The sequence below is a fragment of the Panicum virgatum genome, chromosome 6N (assembly GCF_016808335.1).
Source record: "Panicum virgatum strain AP13 chromosome 6N, P.virgatum_v5, whole genome shotgun sequence".
NCBI classification, from domain to species: domain Eukaryota; kingdom Viridiplantae; phylum Streptophyta; class Magnoliopsida; order Poales; family Poaceae; genus Panicum; species Panicum virgatum.
Window position 1 is genome coordinate 38,652,308 of NC_053150.1, and position 17,019 is coordinate 38,669,326.

Below are 17,019 nucleotides of genomic sequence, written 5' to 3' on the forward strand. Positions count from 1 at the left end.
ACTCAGTAAAGCACCACCATGTAATCCCGGCATTTTACATTTCCTAAGGCATGTTAGGTTTACTCACAACACGAGATTATCGTGTTGCACATGCCATGCTTTTCATTATTCAAGTACCTAGTAGTACGAACGCCTTAGGCCTCTGCTTTGTAATCGTAGTATTGTTTACAAAACTGTATTGCAAACCGAAAATTTATGATTCATAATTACCCTTCTATTTTCAGAATACTACATTCAGTGAGCAATCTAATTGAACCAACCTACATATTTAGAACTGCAAACAAGAAATCTTACTACACAAATACCTTCGTAATATTCATGCTACAATCTGGTGCAAATACATATCCATACATAACGAAATGTAATTATCACATACAGGTCGGAATACATATCCATACATCTGGTTCAAATACATATGCACACATAACAAAATCTAGACGCGACGGGCTCCAAAATCCGGAGGCAATCCATCGGTGGGATTTCCAGAAGGTCCAACCTCAGCACCAGCATTATCTTCTTGCATTTTAGGGCACTTCTTGTAAGTGTGACCATCTGCTCCACACAGGTTGCATCGTTTTTTCTTCTTTCCTGCCTCTGACTCATCCATTCCGTTACGGATACGAAGTGTCTGCCGTCGACCTACCCCTCTCCTAGCATCTGGATTGAATATACATTGGAGAGATATTTGGTGTAGTGAATGATCCCAGACTGCTTATGCCATATATCTCATGGCCCCAAGTGTGCACAGCGGTTTCTTTTCTATAATATTCTAAAACAAAAACCCCAGGATCCAACCCAGATTGTGAACATGCCGCAATGACATGGGAGCATGGTAAGTGAAGAGGTTGTGGCTTCTTGCATGTCTGTCACTGATGAGGCAAACATCGGGCCTTCCACCAACAACGTGAATCTTCACACATTCAAGGAACCAGTACCAGCTCTCTGTGTTCTCATTCTCAACAAAAGCAAAGGCGATGGGAACCACCTGCTTGTTGTAATCAACTCCAATCGCTGTCAGTATTGTCCCCTTGTATCTTCCTGTCAAGAATGTACCGTCAATACATAGAACAGGAAGACAATACATAAATGCCCTCACACATGCACCAAGGCAGAAGAAAACACGAAGCAGAAACCCAGGTCCCCCAGATAAACTCGGTATAATGTAGGTATCAGTCGCGCTTCCAGGATTTCTCTGCACAATTGCTGATAGCATGTGAGGCAGGTGATATATATGATGCCTCATATGTGCCGAATCTCATCTCAAACACCTTTTGTTTTGCCCGCCAAGCCTTTGCATAGCTGATTTTGTATTGAAAACGGTCGTCGATGTCCCTAATTATCAATTTTGGCTCATAATCAATTTTGTCCAGAATCACCCCATACATCTTCTTGGCCACGAAAGTGGATGTGATGTTACGGTGAGTTTGCGCAATAGCAGTTAATCTACATGTATGTGGTGTAACAATTGAACACTCTCAGTGCGTCTTGTACTTGCCCTTGTAGGCATGTACTCGCCATGTACAATCACCTTTGACACACTTCACCTCATATTCTTTGCTGCTAGACTTCACAACTCTTAATTCCTTTCTCAACGATATAGCCCAAAACTTCACAGCATCTTTCACAGCTTCAATGCTAGGATACTTTGCCCCCTGCACAACCTCATTCTCTCTGTATTCGTACTCCCTCCATATTGAAATACTTGACGTTTTGGACAAGGGCACGGTCTCCAAAACACAATTTTGACTTCTTATTTATATTAAAATATTTATCAAAGAGTGATATATGTATATTTTTATGAAAGTATTTTTCAAGATGAATCTATTCATATAATTTTTATATTTTCAAACTCAACAACTTGAGATTTATTCATCATTTATATTTCCGAGGTTTGACTCAAACCTTATCCAAAACGTCAAGTATTTCAATATGGAGGGATTACTCATTACTCCTAATATCCTGTATCACTGGATTTCCAAAACCCTTGTCTCGCCATTCACCTAGCAACGGGTAGTCCTCATCGTCTGATGAGTCCCCACATTCTTCCATCATTCGAGCCTCTTGGTCTTCATTCTGTACAGCTTCCACTATTCCAGGTATCCGCTCCCCCCTCATCAGCTAAACCTTGCGGCTCAGGTTGAATGACTTGCACGTTCTGATCTTCTTTTTCTCCTACCTGATCAGCTATACCTTGCGGCTCAGGTTCTGTGACATGCATGTTCTGATCTTCATTTTCTTGTTCCACTATTTGGTTCATAGGAGATGATGTACTTGTTGACCCTTCACCGAAATGGGCTGTCTTCTGGTGAATCTGAATTAGCATTGCAAGAGGTCACCCACGGTCAAGAGCTGCTTGCATGTAAGTCCGCCATTCTTCGGTGTTTGCTATAAGCATCAACTCCCAGAAATCCCCTTCAGTTCCCCAATTCGTCACAGTCTGAACGGTTAGGAAATGAGTCTTTGGATTCACATTGAATATCTCGTGAAGCCATTTGCGTATAGAACCAAAACTTCTCTCTAAGGGTTTATCTATTCCACATTCTCTTCGTTGAAAAGCTGATAGATCTACTCCATACGCATCATGAGAAATATAGTAGTCACCATAATGAACTTGAAAACGAAGCTTGCTCGACATATCTGGACACACAATCATGATATTAAATTGATTGCTAATCTATTGTTTCAACAAAAATAATTACAACATCATCTATTTGTAAAGCATAGAAGAATTTTGGTTACCTGTAGTCGCCGGCTCGAAAATCCGACAGGGCTTCGCCTCTCTCCCTCCCTCCCTCTTTTTTCTTGGTTTCTGAAATTTTAGTGATGCAAATGAGGGGTGGGGGGACCAGCCAAGCCTTATATAAGGGTGGGAGATCCGGCCGCCCTGCAGCCGGGCGGCCAGGGCCGGCCGTCCGGCAGCCGGGCGGCCTGGGGGGCCGGCCGCCCCGCTGCCGGGTGACCGGTCCCCAGGGACCTGCGCGCAATTTTCTCCGCGATTTTTTTCTTCCAGAAATGCCCATGCCGCCCCGCTGTCAGGCGGCCAGGTCCCGGCCGCCCGACAGCGGGGCGGCCGGGGTATATTTCTGTAAATTTCCAAATCGAAAATATATTTTTTTTAAAAACGAAAATAAAAAATAAAAAACCGCGCAATTGGTGGCTCGGCGTTTGCGTCTAGGCCACCGTGGTCCGGGTGCATGGAGCCTTGTGCGCTCGCATTGGCCTCCATTTGCTGCGCTCTCGTACGTGAAGTTAAGGACTTTGCGCTCGCGCACTGGAGCGACGTGGCGACACATGAAGCCTCGCTGAGACGCGAAACGCGGACGTGCGAGCAGCAGCAATCGGTCTTTAAAAGCAGGTACAATAAAAGTTTATTAACTCGTCTATATCAGCAATAGTTCTACGTGAACGAGAGAGAAATGAGATAAGAGAGTGTCACAAATTTTTACGTAAGAGATGCTTCCAGCACGAGAAACAAAGCACAAAAATCGATTTTAGAGCCCAACTTATCTCTTACGCACACACTTCATGAGCTTTTATTGATTTTTGTATGTAAAAATTTTATGTTCCTATATCTCATAAGAGACAATCTAAAAGATAGATTATCATAATATATGTCTCTAAATAGTGTCTCTAGACGACATGAAAAGGATTTAAAGTCCTTCTTATTGCCCTTGCTCTAAGAAACCCGGACTAATAGAGGACACCCGTTATTATTATCAAAATGATGAGGACGGGAATATTCACGTCTTTTCAAACCTCAAAATATTTGAATCTTTTGTATAAATGTAAAAATAACATATGATATGTTAAAACAGCAATAGTGGATTTCTTAACCTTGATCCTTTCATATAGATTATTTTTTGGAAAGACAAATTTTTTTTCTGCTTGAGTGGTAGGACGATGTGTCCATCGGCGTGCCTCTCGTGCTTTATTAATAAATTCTGGTGATCGTCTGTACATGACAGTGCACAGTAGCAATCCGAAAGGTTCTATTCATGGAACTGTTGATGAGGAAAACCCCAGTCACAGTACGATTGGGACTTAGTTTGGCTGATATATATCCCTCGTCGTCAAACTATGGCTTGGGAGATATGTTTTTTTAGCTCAAGCGCAGGTCCAGTCGATTTTGGATGTTTGCGGACGTGTCAGTCAGTCTGATAAGTCCAAGATGATTGGTCTCATCAAGTCGATGTGATCCTGACACTGGTAGCAATAGCAGTGCAACAAAATAAAAATATGATAAATAAGCCATCGATACGAGGCCGATTCTGACAATCTAATGAACATGAACATGTCAATAGCTATCCGAGCGTAATCAATACAGACGCTAATCATGAAGCGCAAGCCAACAACAAGTAGCCCGATGGTGATTAAGCAATTACTGGACAGTTAACTTATCGCAAAGAAAACCAACGAACTAATAACAATTAATCTGCCATCACTATCAATCAGATCAGATTGAGATAACGTCAGCAGTGTGATAAATTAAGAGCTACGAGCCGGTGAATTTAATCACAACAAGATAAAAGTACAATAAAAGCATAAATAAGACCAAGAAGAACAATAGGCTATTAAGAGCTAATATGATGTTTTTTCATTAAATAAATCAATAGTAGGCAACTAAAAATATATTTTCAGGGGCGGTGCGATACTCGCCCTTAGTTCTTGGAGCTATAAATCGATTTATAGTGGCTGGTAATGCGACTGCCCCTACAAATACATTTGTAGGGGCGGGTTATGGGCTCACCCGCTCCTATAAATCAATTTATAGGGGCACGTGAGCTAATGACCTACCTCTAAAAATCAATTTGTAGGGTTGGATGAGCCCATGATCTACCCGTAAATTATATTCTAGAAAATGAAAAAAATGAGAAAACACTCAAAAAAGAAAAATAAAATAAAAAATATCACATCTAACCGGCTACCACCACAAGACCCTCTATTATCATGGTATAATTTTTTTATGAAATATGCACACTTGCATAAATTGATGTTGGAACCGCTTACATCAAACCTTGCATGTAACTTTCTCTCCATCACACTGCATAGTCACTTGTGACTCTACGAGATAATATTTGTTTATGTTAACTCTGAAATTGATTTGTAGGGGCGGGTGTGACCATAATTTCGAGATGAACCTGTTCGATGCCTTGAAGAACGGGAGGCTATGCTCCACTTGCTTCAAGAAGAACCTGTTCAATGAAGCCATTCAGCCTGTCAAATTTTTAACATCCCTTCGGGTAGTGGGTGCCCTCATTTTCTGATGGCTTCGGTTTTCTCTGGGTTTGCCTTGATGTCTCGTTCAGAGATCACGCATCCCAACAATTTTTCTTGGTCATACCCCGAAGACACACTTCTCCAGCTTTAGTTTGAGACCATGATGGCGAAAGTTGGCGAAGGTCTCCCGAAGGTCCTTGATATGGTTTGTCCGCTTCTGGCTTCAGACTATTACGTCATTAACGTAAGCCGAGGTGTTCCTGTCTAACTAATCCCCTAGCACTGCCTTGACTGTTTTGTTGAATGTGCAGGCCCGCACTACGAAGGCCTTTTGTCATCTAGACATAGCAGAAGGTGCGAAGGGTGTTGTGAAATTTGTCTTCTTTTCATCTTCTTTGCTCATCTAGATTTGAAGATATCCTGAGAAACAGTCAATCATGCTTATCATGATGTTGTTTGTTAGCACTCCTTAGCCTTTACAAACTAATCCACAAGCGCATGGATACCGATATAGCTTTCACCAGGGAGTATACCGCGGATATCGAATCCAAGGAACAATAAGCGTGACTAAACCTAGATTAATTCAACCGGACTCACCAGGGGAGAAGAGGTAAGAGAGCCTAACTTTAGATAGCCTACTTGCTACCTAGCTAACTTGTTGTTCATTTGAGGCGTGATGGTTAGGAGGCCGGCTGGCCTGAAAAAGCCTGGTCGGCCTGGCTTCAGCATCCTTTTGGCCCTCCATTGCACCGACGTGTTGATCAATGAGTGCATGTTCTCTAGGAAGGCAGTTTCAAGGTTGAAGTCCAGTTTAGACACTGCTTGTGGGTGCATTGCTCAAGCCTTTCGACCGCAGGATGTGTTTCTTTGATCAGTGCAAGTTGGGATGGCTTGGACTTGTGATTGTAGACACACTAGTCAAGTTTGAGCATGAAAATCCACAATACCTAGGCTAGACATCCTATGGGAGGTTGACGGGCCTGGGGTTTTTCCCAAATCGGACAAATTTTGTACACTGAGTTCCTGCAATCAAATACTCACAAGAACTTGTGGAACTCATCAAGTCCTTAAAAGCATAAATCTGGAAAAAATGTTGATGAAAAAAATCCACCGGTAGGATCATCACGTGAGGACACGCTGAGGGCCTGGGGGATCTGCTTAACTCTGTAGTACAAAACCCACTTGATGCAGTGATGGTGCCAGGCATATGTAACATCCCGAAAATTCACCCAAATAAATCACCTGCTAAAAATATTATTTTTCAAAACCTTTTTCAACGCTGAGCTCAAATCACTCCAAGATCTATTTCCGCCCGAGCTCTCAATCTCCCGAAATCATGTCCCAGCAATCCGCCGTCCCGACACCAGTACCAATCCCTGTCCTGTCTCTCTTTTTCCCCCGTTCCCCGCACATCACGACGCCCGAATCAATCAGCGTCCCCTCCTTGTTTCTGCCTCCTCTCGTTCCGCATGCGCATCGTCGACCAGTCGAACGTCGCAGCGCAGGCGTGGCCGACCGCCGCCGCGAATCGCGCCGACAACTCTCTCTCTCTCTTTCCCTCTCTCTCTCTCTTTTCTTTTTCCCTTTTTCCTTTTCTCTTTTCTTTTTCTCCCTCCTTCCCTTTCTTCCTTCTCCCTCCTCCTCCTTTCTCCCCCACGCGCTGCACCCGAGCAGAGCTCGGCGCGAGCGCCCCGAGCTCGACGCCGGTGCCCCTCTCCCCACCGGGGCCCCACCACCGCGTCCCATCCCCTGCACCACCGTACCCCCTTAGCTGCCTCGTCCCTCGCGCTCGCCGCGGCCGGCCGCTCCACGCGGAGCTCGGCACGCCGAGCAGAGTACCACCAGCCACCGCCCCTCTCCACTTGCCCGACAGCCCTCTGCATGCCCCGTCCTCGCCGCACTACGCGCCACCCACCAACATCGCTTTGAGCACCACCGCCGGCCCCGCCGCCATTAAAGCTCGTCCTCGAGCTCGCCGGCCGCCACCACCGCGGCACCCCCCTCCCTCTCGCCTCGCCGGCCTATTAATACCCCGTGGATGGGCTCGGCAGGCCCACTAATGGTCTCGCTGGGCTTATCAATGGGTTTCTATTTTTTGTTTTTTTGATTAACCGAGGCGGTTCCCGCCTCGGTAAATAGGTCATTTACCGTGACCTTTCATTTGAGGCGGTTGCAAAATATAACTCGGTTAAGTGTTTTTGCCTGCCTCAATAAATGATTTTTTTAGTAGTGGCACATTCCTCTAACCACTCTACCCCACACCCATTTGTGTCTATAGCAGATATTCTTTCTACTCATATTATGCTCAACCGAATTTGAAATGACTATACGGGACTCTAAATGAATTAAAATGAAAATACTATAAAATATAAAGTTGTATAACTTTTCGGGATCGATAATTTTCATTTTGATCATTTCTGCATCCGAGGTTGTTTGAAAAATTCAATTTTAAATTTTTAACAAATTTAGACGTAACTATTCTTAGCTAGATGATATTTAGAATGGAAAATTTGTCAATTACAAAGTGTATTATGTTTTGAGATCTACATCTTCCGTTTGTGTTGTTTCTCCATCCATGGTTTTTTGAAAATTTGAATTTCAAATGTGAGAAATTCAAGCATAATTTCCATGCACACATGATTTCAAATGAAAAAGTTATCAGCTACAAAGTTGAAATAACTTTTTGAGATCTACAACTTTTGTTCTTGTTGTTTCTCCATCCGATGATGTTTGAAAATTTTAAATTTCATATATGACATATTTAATATATTTTTTATACATAGAAGATTTCAAATAAAAAATTGTCAACTACAAAGTTGCATAACCTTTTGAGATCTATGACTTTATTTTAGTCGTTTCTCCATCTGAGATCCTTTGAACAATTTGAATTTTAAACGAGACAACTTCAAAATGCATAGATGATTTCAAATAAAAAAGTTATCAACTATAAAGTTTCATAACTTTTCAAGATATGCCACTTTTATTTTGACTGTTTCTCCATCTGAGGTCGTTCAAAAATTTGAATTTCAATATGTATTTATAAGGGCGGCTCTAGATCCAACTGCCCCTACAAATAGGTGCAGTTTCAGATCTAGCTACCCTTACAAATCTATTTGTAGATGCAGCTGGATCTAGAGCCGTCCCTACAAATAGGGTTATTTGGAGGGACTGTTGAGCAACAATTTCCACAAATGTATTTATATGGACGACTCGTTTTTGGAACCATTTGTAGGTTCCTAAAAAGGAGGCATTGCTATAAATTCTCTTTAAGTACTCTTTCCGTTCCAAATTATAGGCTGTTTTGATAAATTAAGATATAGTTTTTGCTATACATCTAGATAAACATTATCTAGATCCATAGCAAACATTACAACTTATATATATATATATCTTAGAACGGAGGGAGTAATATTGATTCTAAATAAAAAATAACACTGAAAGTGCTAGCTCTTATTTAGAACCGACACTAATATTGGAATACAATAGCTCTCGGCTTATCAGCCGGTTCTGGTTTATTCATTTTCCCTCACATAACACAATTGAATATCCCTCACAGATTTGTTCGGCTTATTCTCCCTCATAGCCAGTTTCGGTTTATTCTCCCTCACAGTCATAGATTTGTTCGGCCGGTGTTTTTTTGGGCTGATTTCAGCTATTCAATAGTTTTGTGTGAGTGAGAATGAGTCGAAACGGCTGACAAGCCGAAACGAACAGCATATTCTGACAGATAAGTTTAAACGAACAGACTCACAGAGCTAATGATGCAGCGACATAGACCAAACAGAAATGCAGCTTTTGATGATGGTCACCGACACTCAAACCATACTCCAATTATTTTTGCATGAAACTGATTGGACGGACGCTACTACATGCTTCACGAGGCTGATTATTTTAGTTTCTGGTGATAGGCAGTACACGATAGACAGACAGCGTAACATGGTATCCACGCACATCATGTTTGGCGTGACTATGGCAGAGATAAACTCTGGTTAGAAATTTAGATAATTTCAGTATTAATCTAATCAAGAAAATCTCAGTATTAATTTAATCCAGAAAAATTTAAAATAAGTTTGTGGTCTCATATATGTGCATGTGTGATTTAAGAGACACGAACATGTAGATAACACTAATAATCATGATTTTAATCGTTGAAAATAAGGGATGTAACATAACACACCTAATGGCACCAGAGCCGGTTGCGCTAGTCGAACTAACGTTGTTGGAGTAATCGTCCCGCTCGACACAGTGCAGAGAATTTGCGGCTGCCGCTAGAAGCGCCGGGAAGAAGAGAAAGTCGTCCGTCCATGATTGAGCAATCCCGTAACCTACCCAAAAGCCTGATGGCCGCACTTTACCTGAGCAGATGAAACCAGAGATAACTCCATTTCGGATGCCTATTATTTAGGGGTGGTAATGGGTCATGGCCCTAGCGGTCCCTTCACAGCCCAACTTGGCCCTTAAATTTTTTAACTTAAAATTGTAAAAGATTAGAACCCGACGCTCTTAGATTATTTCTGGTCCTGTGCTCGTAGGAATCCGGACGGAAAGGCTGGCCAGTAGCAGAAACGTGGATGTCTTGCACGCGTCAGAGACAGATTGATCTTGTTGATAAAAATATACACCCTGTTCGTCTGAGCTGCCAACGCTGGCTGGCTGAAGCCGGCGTAGTATGAGCGGGAAGCATGGTATAGCCATCCGGCACACTAAAAAGTGCGGCTACCAGCCAGCGGTGGCGGGCAACCAGCCAACCGAACACAGCCATAAGAATTGCAATGGTGCAAATGCATCCTAAATCCAGTATATCATTTAGAAAATATAAGCATTTGAAAATGATTCAATCTCTTTTTCCAGGCGTTCACACTTGTCTTATGCATGCACGCAACTCTCCGCTCTGCGGCTAAAAGTAGAAAAGGTACACGCCTAGGCAACAATGCCTCCTAATAGATGTGCTATCTTAAAACGGCAATAGTGGATTTCCGAAAAAAATTATGTATGGCATTGTTGACGCCGAAAACCCCCCGTCACAGTTTGATTGGGAGTTGGTCGATATATATCCCTCGTCGTCAAAAGGCAGCCTGGTTGATATGTTTAGCTCGAGTGCAGGTCCAGATAATTCTTTTTGAAGTTCAAGATGATTGGTGGATCAAGTCGATGTGATCCTAATACTAGTAGCAATAGCAGTGCAACGAAATAAAACATGATAAATAAGCCATCGCGATATGAGGTTAATTACAGCAATCTGATGAACATGAACAGGTCTCGGCTATCCGAGACGAATCATTACAGACGATTATCGTGAAGCGCAAGAGTAGGTGAGAGTTCGCAACCAGGACCGAATCCCGGTTCTGCAGCAGTTATATCTCTCTAGAACGATAGAATAAGTACTCACATCTGGGTCGGATGGATTAAGAATACGCCTGCTGATTTTCAAGTGCGTTTATTTTGCGACCTCAGAAGGCATGCATTGTCGATCTGCATATACGGTTATTTTTGTGCACGCAGATGTCGGTAATAACTTTCACATATCTTTAGTCGCAGTGGGTGACAGAACATCTTAAAAATAGCCTGCCCCACCTGCCAGCCATCTCTTAATAAATTAATAAAGAACGCCCCATCTTATTATCAAAACGATGACGCTGGGAATATTGCGTCTTTTCAAACATCAAAATATTTTACCATAAAAAACATCAAAATATTTAGGTCTTCTGTACATATATACAATTACATATGATATGTCAAAAATCGCAATAGTGGATTTTTTAACCTCGATCCTTTCATGCATATAGATATTTTTTGGGAAAGACAAGACTTTTTTTTAATATAAAACTGCTTGATTGATAAGATGTGTCCATCGGCGTGCCTCTCGTGCTTGATTAATTAATTCTCAAGATCGCCTGTACATGATAGTGCACAATAGCAATCTAAAAAAGTTGTATTCATCATGACACTGTTGGCACAGAAATATGTTTAGCTCGAGTGCAGGTCCAATCGATTTTGGACGTTCGCGGACATGTCAGCTGAGAAGGTAGATATAATTATTTTTGAAGTCCAAGATGATTGGTCGATCAGGCCAATCTGATCCTAATGCTGGTAGCAATATTAATAAAAACATGATAAATAAGCAATCGCGATATGAGGCTGACCACAGCAATGATGAACATAAACAGGTCATCGGCTATCCGAGCCGAATCATTACAGACGATAATCATGAAGCGCAAGAGTAGGACGATGGTGATTAAGCAATTAATAAACAGTTACAAACGATTGTGAATAAAACTTTTCTGATTGCTACTGTGCAGTCAATGATGTACAGACGATCACCAGAAATCCAGAATTAATAATTAATCAAGCACAAGAGGCACGCCGATGGAGACATCTTACCAATCAAGCAGTTTTATAGAAAAAAATTCTAGTCTTTCCAAAAAAACAATCTATATGAAAGGAACTCGTCACATGCCTGGTTCCGGTCGGGGATCCGCTGGCCCGGCCCCTGGCGATGCCATGTTATCTTGTCACGTCGTCGCCGGCTGTTGTTTTGGCACCACTTGGAGTAAGGATGTAAATAAATTGGATATGGACCGATATTATTAATATCGTATTTGTTTTAATATTTTAATTTGAATACAGAATTTGATACGGATAGTGTTAATTTTTGCCAGATGAAATTGTAATGGATATTGACATCATAAAAATGTAATTTTGTAATATTTAGATACGAATTAGTTACGGATATTAAAAACTAGAATATTGCAATGGCATTAGGTGGACTGTTTCACGCGCGGCTGCAAGGTGACGGTTTTATATTTTTATATTTTTTATTTTCGTTCTTTACAAAAATATATTTTTGATTTGGAAATTTACAGGAAAATTTTCACGGAGAAAATTATGCGCAGGTCCCTGGCGGAGAAAAATTGGAAGATAATATTAATTTTTTTAGAAAATATTAGAAAATTGTAGAAAGTATTTTGTTGAAACAGTAGTTAATCAATCAGTTTAATTATTATTAGGAGTGATCAGTGGTACATTTAGGTATAGTTACTGATAATGATTGGCTTTGATATAGTATATTAGCAATTTGATTGCTCACTTGTGATTGCCAGGGCTCAACACCATGGCATCCTCAGGATCCACCTACATTCCATGGAGTAAGGTGACAGGAAACATTCCCCCAAGGAGTGCAGGTGCCTCTGTGTTTTTGCGGATCCTTGTGCAAACTAATGAAATCAAGGGTTTTGGGGGGACGACTTTTGTGGCTCGGCGTTTGCGTCTAGGCCACCGTGGTCCGGGTGCACGGAGCCTTGTGCGCTCGCATTGGCCTCCATTTGCTGCGCTCTCGTGCGTGAAGTTAAGGACTTTGCGCTCGCGCACTGGAGCGACGTGGCGACACATGAAGCCTCGCTGAGACGCGAAACGCGGACGTGCGAGCAGGAGCAATCTGTCTTTAAAGAGCAGGTACAATAAAAGTTTATTAACTCGTCTATATTAGCAACAGTTCTACGTGAATGAGAGAGAAATGAGGTAAGAGAGTGCCACAAATTTTTAGTAAGAGATGCCTCCAGCACGAGAAACAAAACACAAGAGTCGATTTTAGAGCCCAACTTATCTCTTATGCACGCATTTCATGAGCTTTTATTGATTTTTGTATGTAAAAATTTTATGTTCCTATACCTCATAAGAGACAATCTAAAAGACAAATTATCATAATATATGTCTCTAAATAGTGTCTCTAGACGACATGAAAAGGATTTAAAGTCCTTATTGCCCTTGCTCTAAGAAACCCGGATTAATAGAGGACACCCGTTATTATTATCAAAATGATGACGACGGGAATATTCACGTCTTTTCAAACCTCAAAATATTTGAATCTTTTGTATAAATGTAAAAATAACATATGATATGTTAAAACAGCAATAGTGGATTTCTTAACCTTGATCCTTTCATATAGATTATTTTTTTGGAAAGACAAAAAAATTTTCTGCTTGAGTGGTAGGACGATGTGTCCGTCGGCGTGCCTCTCGTGCTTTATTAATAAATTCTGGTGATCGTCTGTACATGACAGTGCACAGTAGCAATCCGAAAGGTTCTATTCATGGAACTGTTGATGAGGAAAACCCCCAGTCACAGTTCGATTGGGACTTAGTTTGGCTGATATATATGAATATATCCCTCGTCGTCAAACTATGGCTTGGGAGAGATGTTTTTTTGCTCAAATGCAGGTCCAGTCGATTTTGGATGTTTGCGGACGTGTCAGTCAGTCTGATAAGTCCAAGATGATTGGTCTCATCAAGTCGATGTGATCCTGACACTGGTAGCAATAGCAGTGCAACAAAATAAAAATATGATAAATAAGCCATCGATACGAGGCCGATTCTGACAATCTAATGAACATGAACATGTCCATAGCTATCCGAGCGTAATCAATACAGACGATAATCATGAAGCGCAAGCCAACAACAAGTAGACCGATGGTGATTAAGCAATTACTGGACAGTTAACTTATCGCAAAGAAAACCAACGAACTAATAACAATTAATCTGCCATCACTATCAATCAGATCAGATTGAGATAACGTCAGCAGTGTGATAAATTAAGAGCTACGAGCCGGTGAATTTAATCACAACAAGATAAAAGTACAATAAAAGCATAAATAAGACCAAGAAGAACAATAGGCTATTAAGAGCTAATATGATGTTTTTTCATTAAATAAATCAATAGTAGGCAACTAAAACTATATTTTCAGGGGCGGGTGCGATACTCGCCCTTAGTTCTTGGAGCTATAAATCGATTTATAGTGACTGGTAATGCGACTGCCCCTACAAATACATTGTAGGGGCACATGAGCTAATGACCTACCTCTAAAAATCAATTTGTAGGGTTGGATGAGCCCATGATCTACCCGTAAATTATATTCTAGAAAATGAAAAAAATGAGAAAACACTCAAAAAAGAAAAATAAAATAAAAAATATCACATCTAACCGGCTACCACCACAAGGCCCTCTATTATCATGGTATAATTTTTTTATGAAATATGCACACTTGCATAAATTGATGTTGGAACCGCTTACCTCAAACCTCGCATGTAACTTTCTCTCCATCACACTGCATAGTCACTTGTGACTCTACGAGATAATATTTGTTTATGTTAACTCTGAAATTGATTTGTAGGGGCGGGTGTGACCATAATTTCGAGATGAACCTGTTCGATGCCTTGAAGAACGGGAGGCTACGCTCCACTTGCTTCGAGAAGAACCTGTTCAATGAAGCCATTCAGCCTGTCAAATTTTTAACATCCCTTCGGGTAGTGGGTGCCCTCATTTTCTGATGGCTTCGGTTTTCTCTGGGTTTGCCTTGATGTCTCATTCAAAGATCACGCATCCCAACAATTTTTCTTGGTCGTACCCCAAAGACACACTTCTCCAGCTTTAGTTTGAGACCATGATGGCGAAAGTTGGCGAAGGTCTCCCGAAGGTCCTTGATATGGTTTGTCCGCTTCTGGCTTCAGACTATTACGTCATTAACGTAAGCCGAGGTGTTCCTGTCTAACTAATCCCCTAGCACTGCATTGACTATTTTGTTGAATGTGCAGGCCCGCACTACGAAGGCCTTTTGTCATCTAGACATAGCAGAAGGTGCCGAAGGGTGTTGTGAAACTTGTCTTCTTTTCGTCTTCTTTGCTAATCTAGATTTGATGATATCCTGAGAAACAGTCATGCTTATCATGATGTTGTTTGTTAGCACTCCTTAGCCTTTACAAACTAATCCACAAGCGCATGGATACCGATATAGCTTTCACTAGGGAGTATACCGCGGATATCGAATCCAAGGAACAATAAGTGTGACTAAACCTAGATTAATTCAACCGGACCCACCAGGGGAGAAGAGGTAAGAGAGCCTAACTTTAGATAGCCTACTTGCTACCTAGCTAACTTGTTGTTCCAAACTTGAGCTGCTTCAGTGCTTGGAAGACGAAGGACTTAGAAATGGATGAGAGGGGAGTCTAACAACAACCTGCTACTACTGCTATGAAAACACCCGATCGTGGTGGACTACAAAGGACGAAAAAGGCTATGAGCACCTGCCGCCTATCTCTGCGATATCATGGGGTGGAACACAACCTGAGGTAACTAGCCAAGCCAAGGCACCACACTTACTGCTACCGAGTCACTTGCTTCTACTATGTACTTAGGCATAAAGCAACCTCAAATAAGTTGAACTTGATACTTACGTAGACTAGGGATCTGATGGAGGTAGGCCCAGGTATCTCCCTGCCGAGTGGGAACCCCGTATCCAGGTACCTACCATACTCGACTACCCTGCTCAACTACCCAGCGGACAGGCGCTCGACTGGACGACGGAAGGGTCCTCTACGGATCAGGATCAAGACTCGACCTAGATGCCCAGATTGTTAGGGATCTCAACCGACCTTATTCCTTGTAAACAACTGGAGTAGATATTATCCCTTACTTGTAACCCACGGCTCCTGAGCTATATAAAGATGTCCTGGGGATACCCATTCAGAACTCAATGACACCCATCATCATTCGATCATCCAACAGAATACACAAACAACATAGGATGTAGGGAATTACGCTCCCGAGCGGCCCGAACCTATTCAACTCTTGCGTCCCCACGTAACCATCTGACTCTTGGCTCTGGAATCCTCCCTCACCTAAAATCTACCGTCGGGCACCCCCTGGTGGACTTGCCAGATAAGCAATCCGATAGGATCCCAATGATCAAAGGAAGCGAACTAACAAGCTACTAAATTAAGAAGTAAAACTAGCGAGATACCGAAGATAAGGGAGGAACTTACTTAAGAAAGATTTCATTCCTCTGAGATGGCTACACAGTTGGAGTAGGGCCGAGAGAACTCGGCTCCGCTCCTTGCTTGGCTCTCACCAAAGCTCTCACCTCAGACTCTCACTACTCTACACTAAGGTAGTGAACTAAGCTTGAGAACTCTTCTTATTGGAATGGAGGTATAAGCTCCCATTTATAGCACTTCAAGGTCGGTACTTGAAGGGTTGCGTGTCTTGCAGGCAGGTAAGTCAGTTGGCTTAACTTCCATGCGAAGGCTGCACTTGGGAGGTTGAAAAGTGGGGCCGACCGACATCTCTTAGGACGACCGGCCTATGGATGGTGGTCACGCGTCACCGCCTATTTGCTGGACGCTCCTGATCTTCTCTAGAGGTCGGTAACGGTTGTGTTCATTTGAGGCGTGATGGTTAGGAGGCCGGCTGGCCTGAAAAAGCCTGGTCGGCCTGGCTTCAGCATCCTTTTGGCCCTCCATTGCATCGACGTGTTGATCAACGAGTGCATGTTCTCTAGGAAGGCAGTTTCAAGGTTGAAGTCCAGTTTAGACACTGCTTGTGGGTGCATTGCTCAAGCCTTTCGACCGCAGGATGTGTTTCTTTGATCAGTGCAAGTTGGGATGGCTTGGACTTGTGATTGTAGACACACTAGTCAAGTTTGAGCATGAAAATCAACAATACCTAGGCTAGCCATCCTATGGGAGGTTGACGGGCCTGGGTTTTTTTTCCCAAATCGGACAAATTTTGTACACTGAGTTCCTGCATTCAAATACTCACAAGAACTTGTGGAACTCATCAAGTCCTTAAAAGCATAAATCTGGAAAAATTGTTGATGAAAAAAATCCACCGGTAGGATCATCACGTGAGGACACGCTGAGGGCCTGGGGGATCTGCTTAACTTTGTAGTACAAAACCCACTTGATGCAGTGATGGTGCCAGGCATGTGTAACATCCCAAAAATTCACCCAAATAAATCACCCACTAAAAATA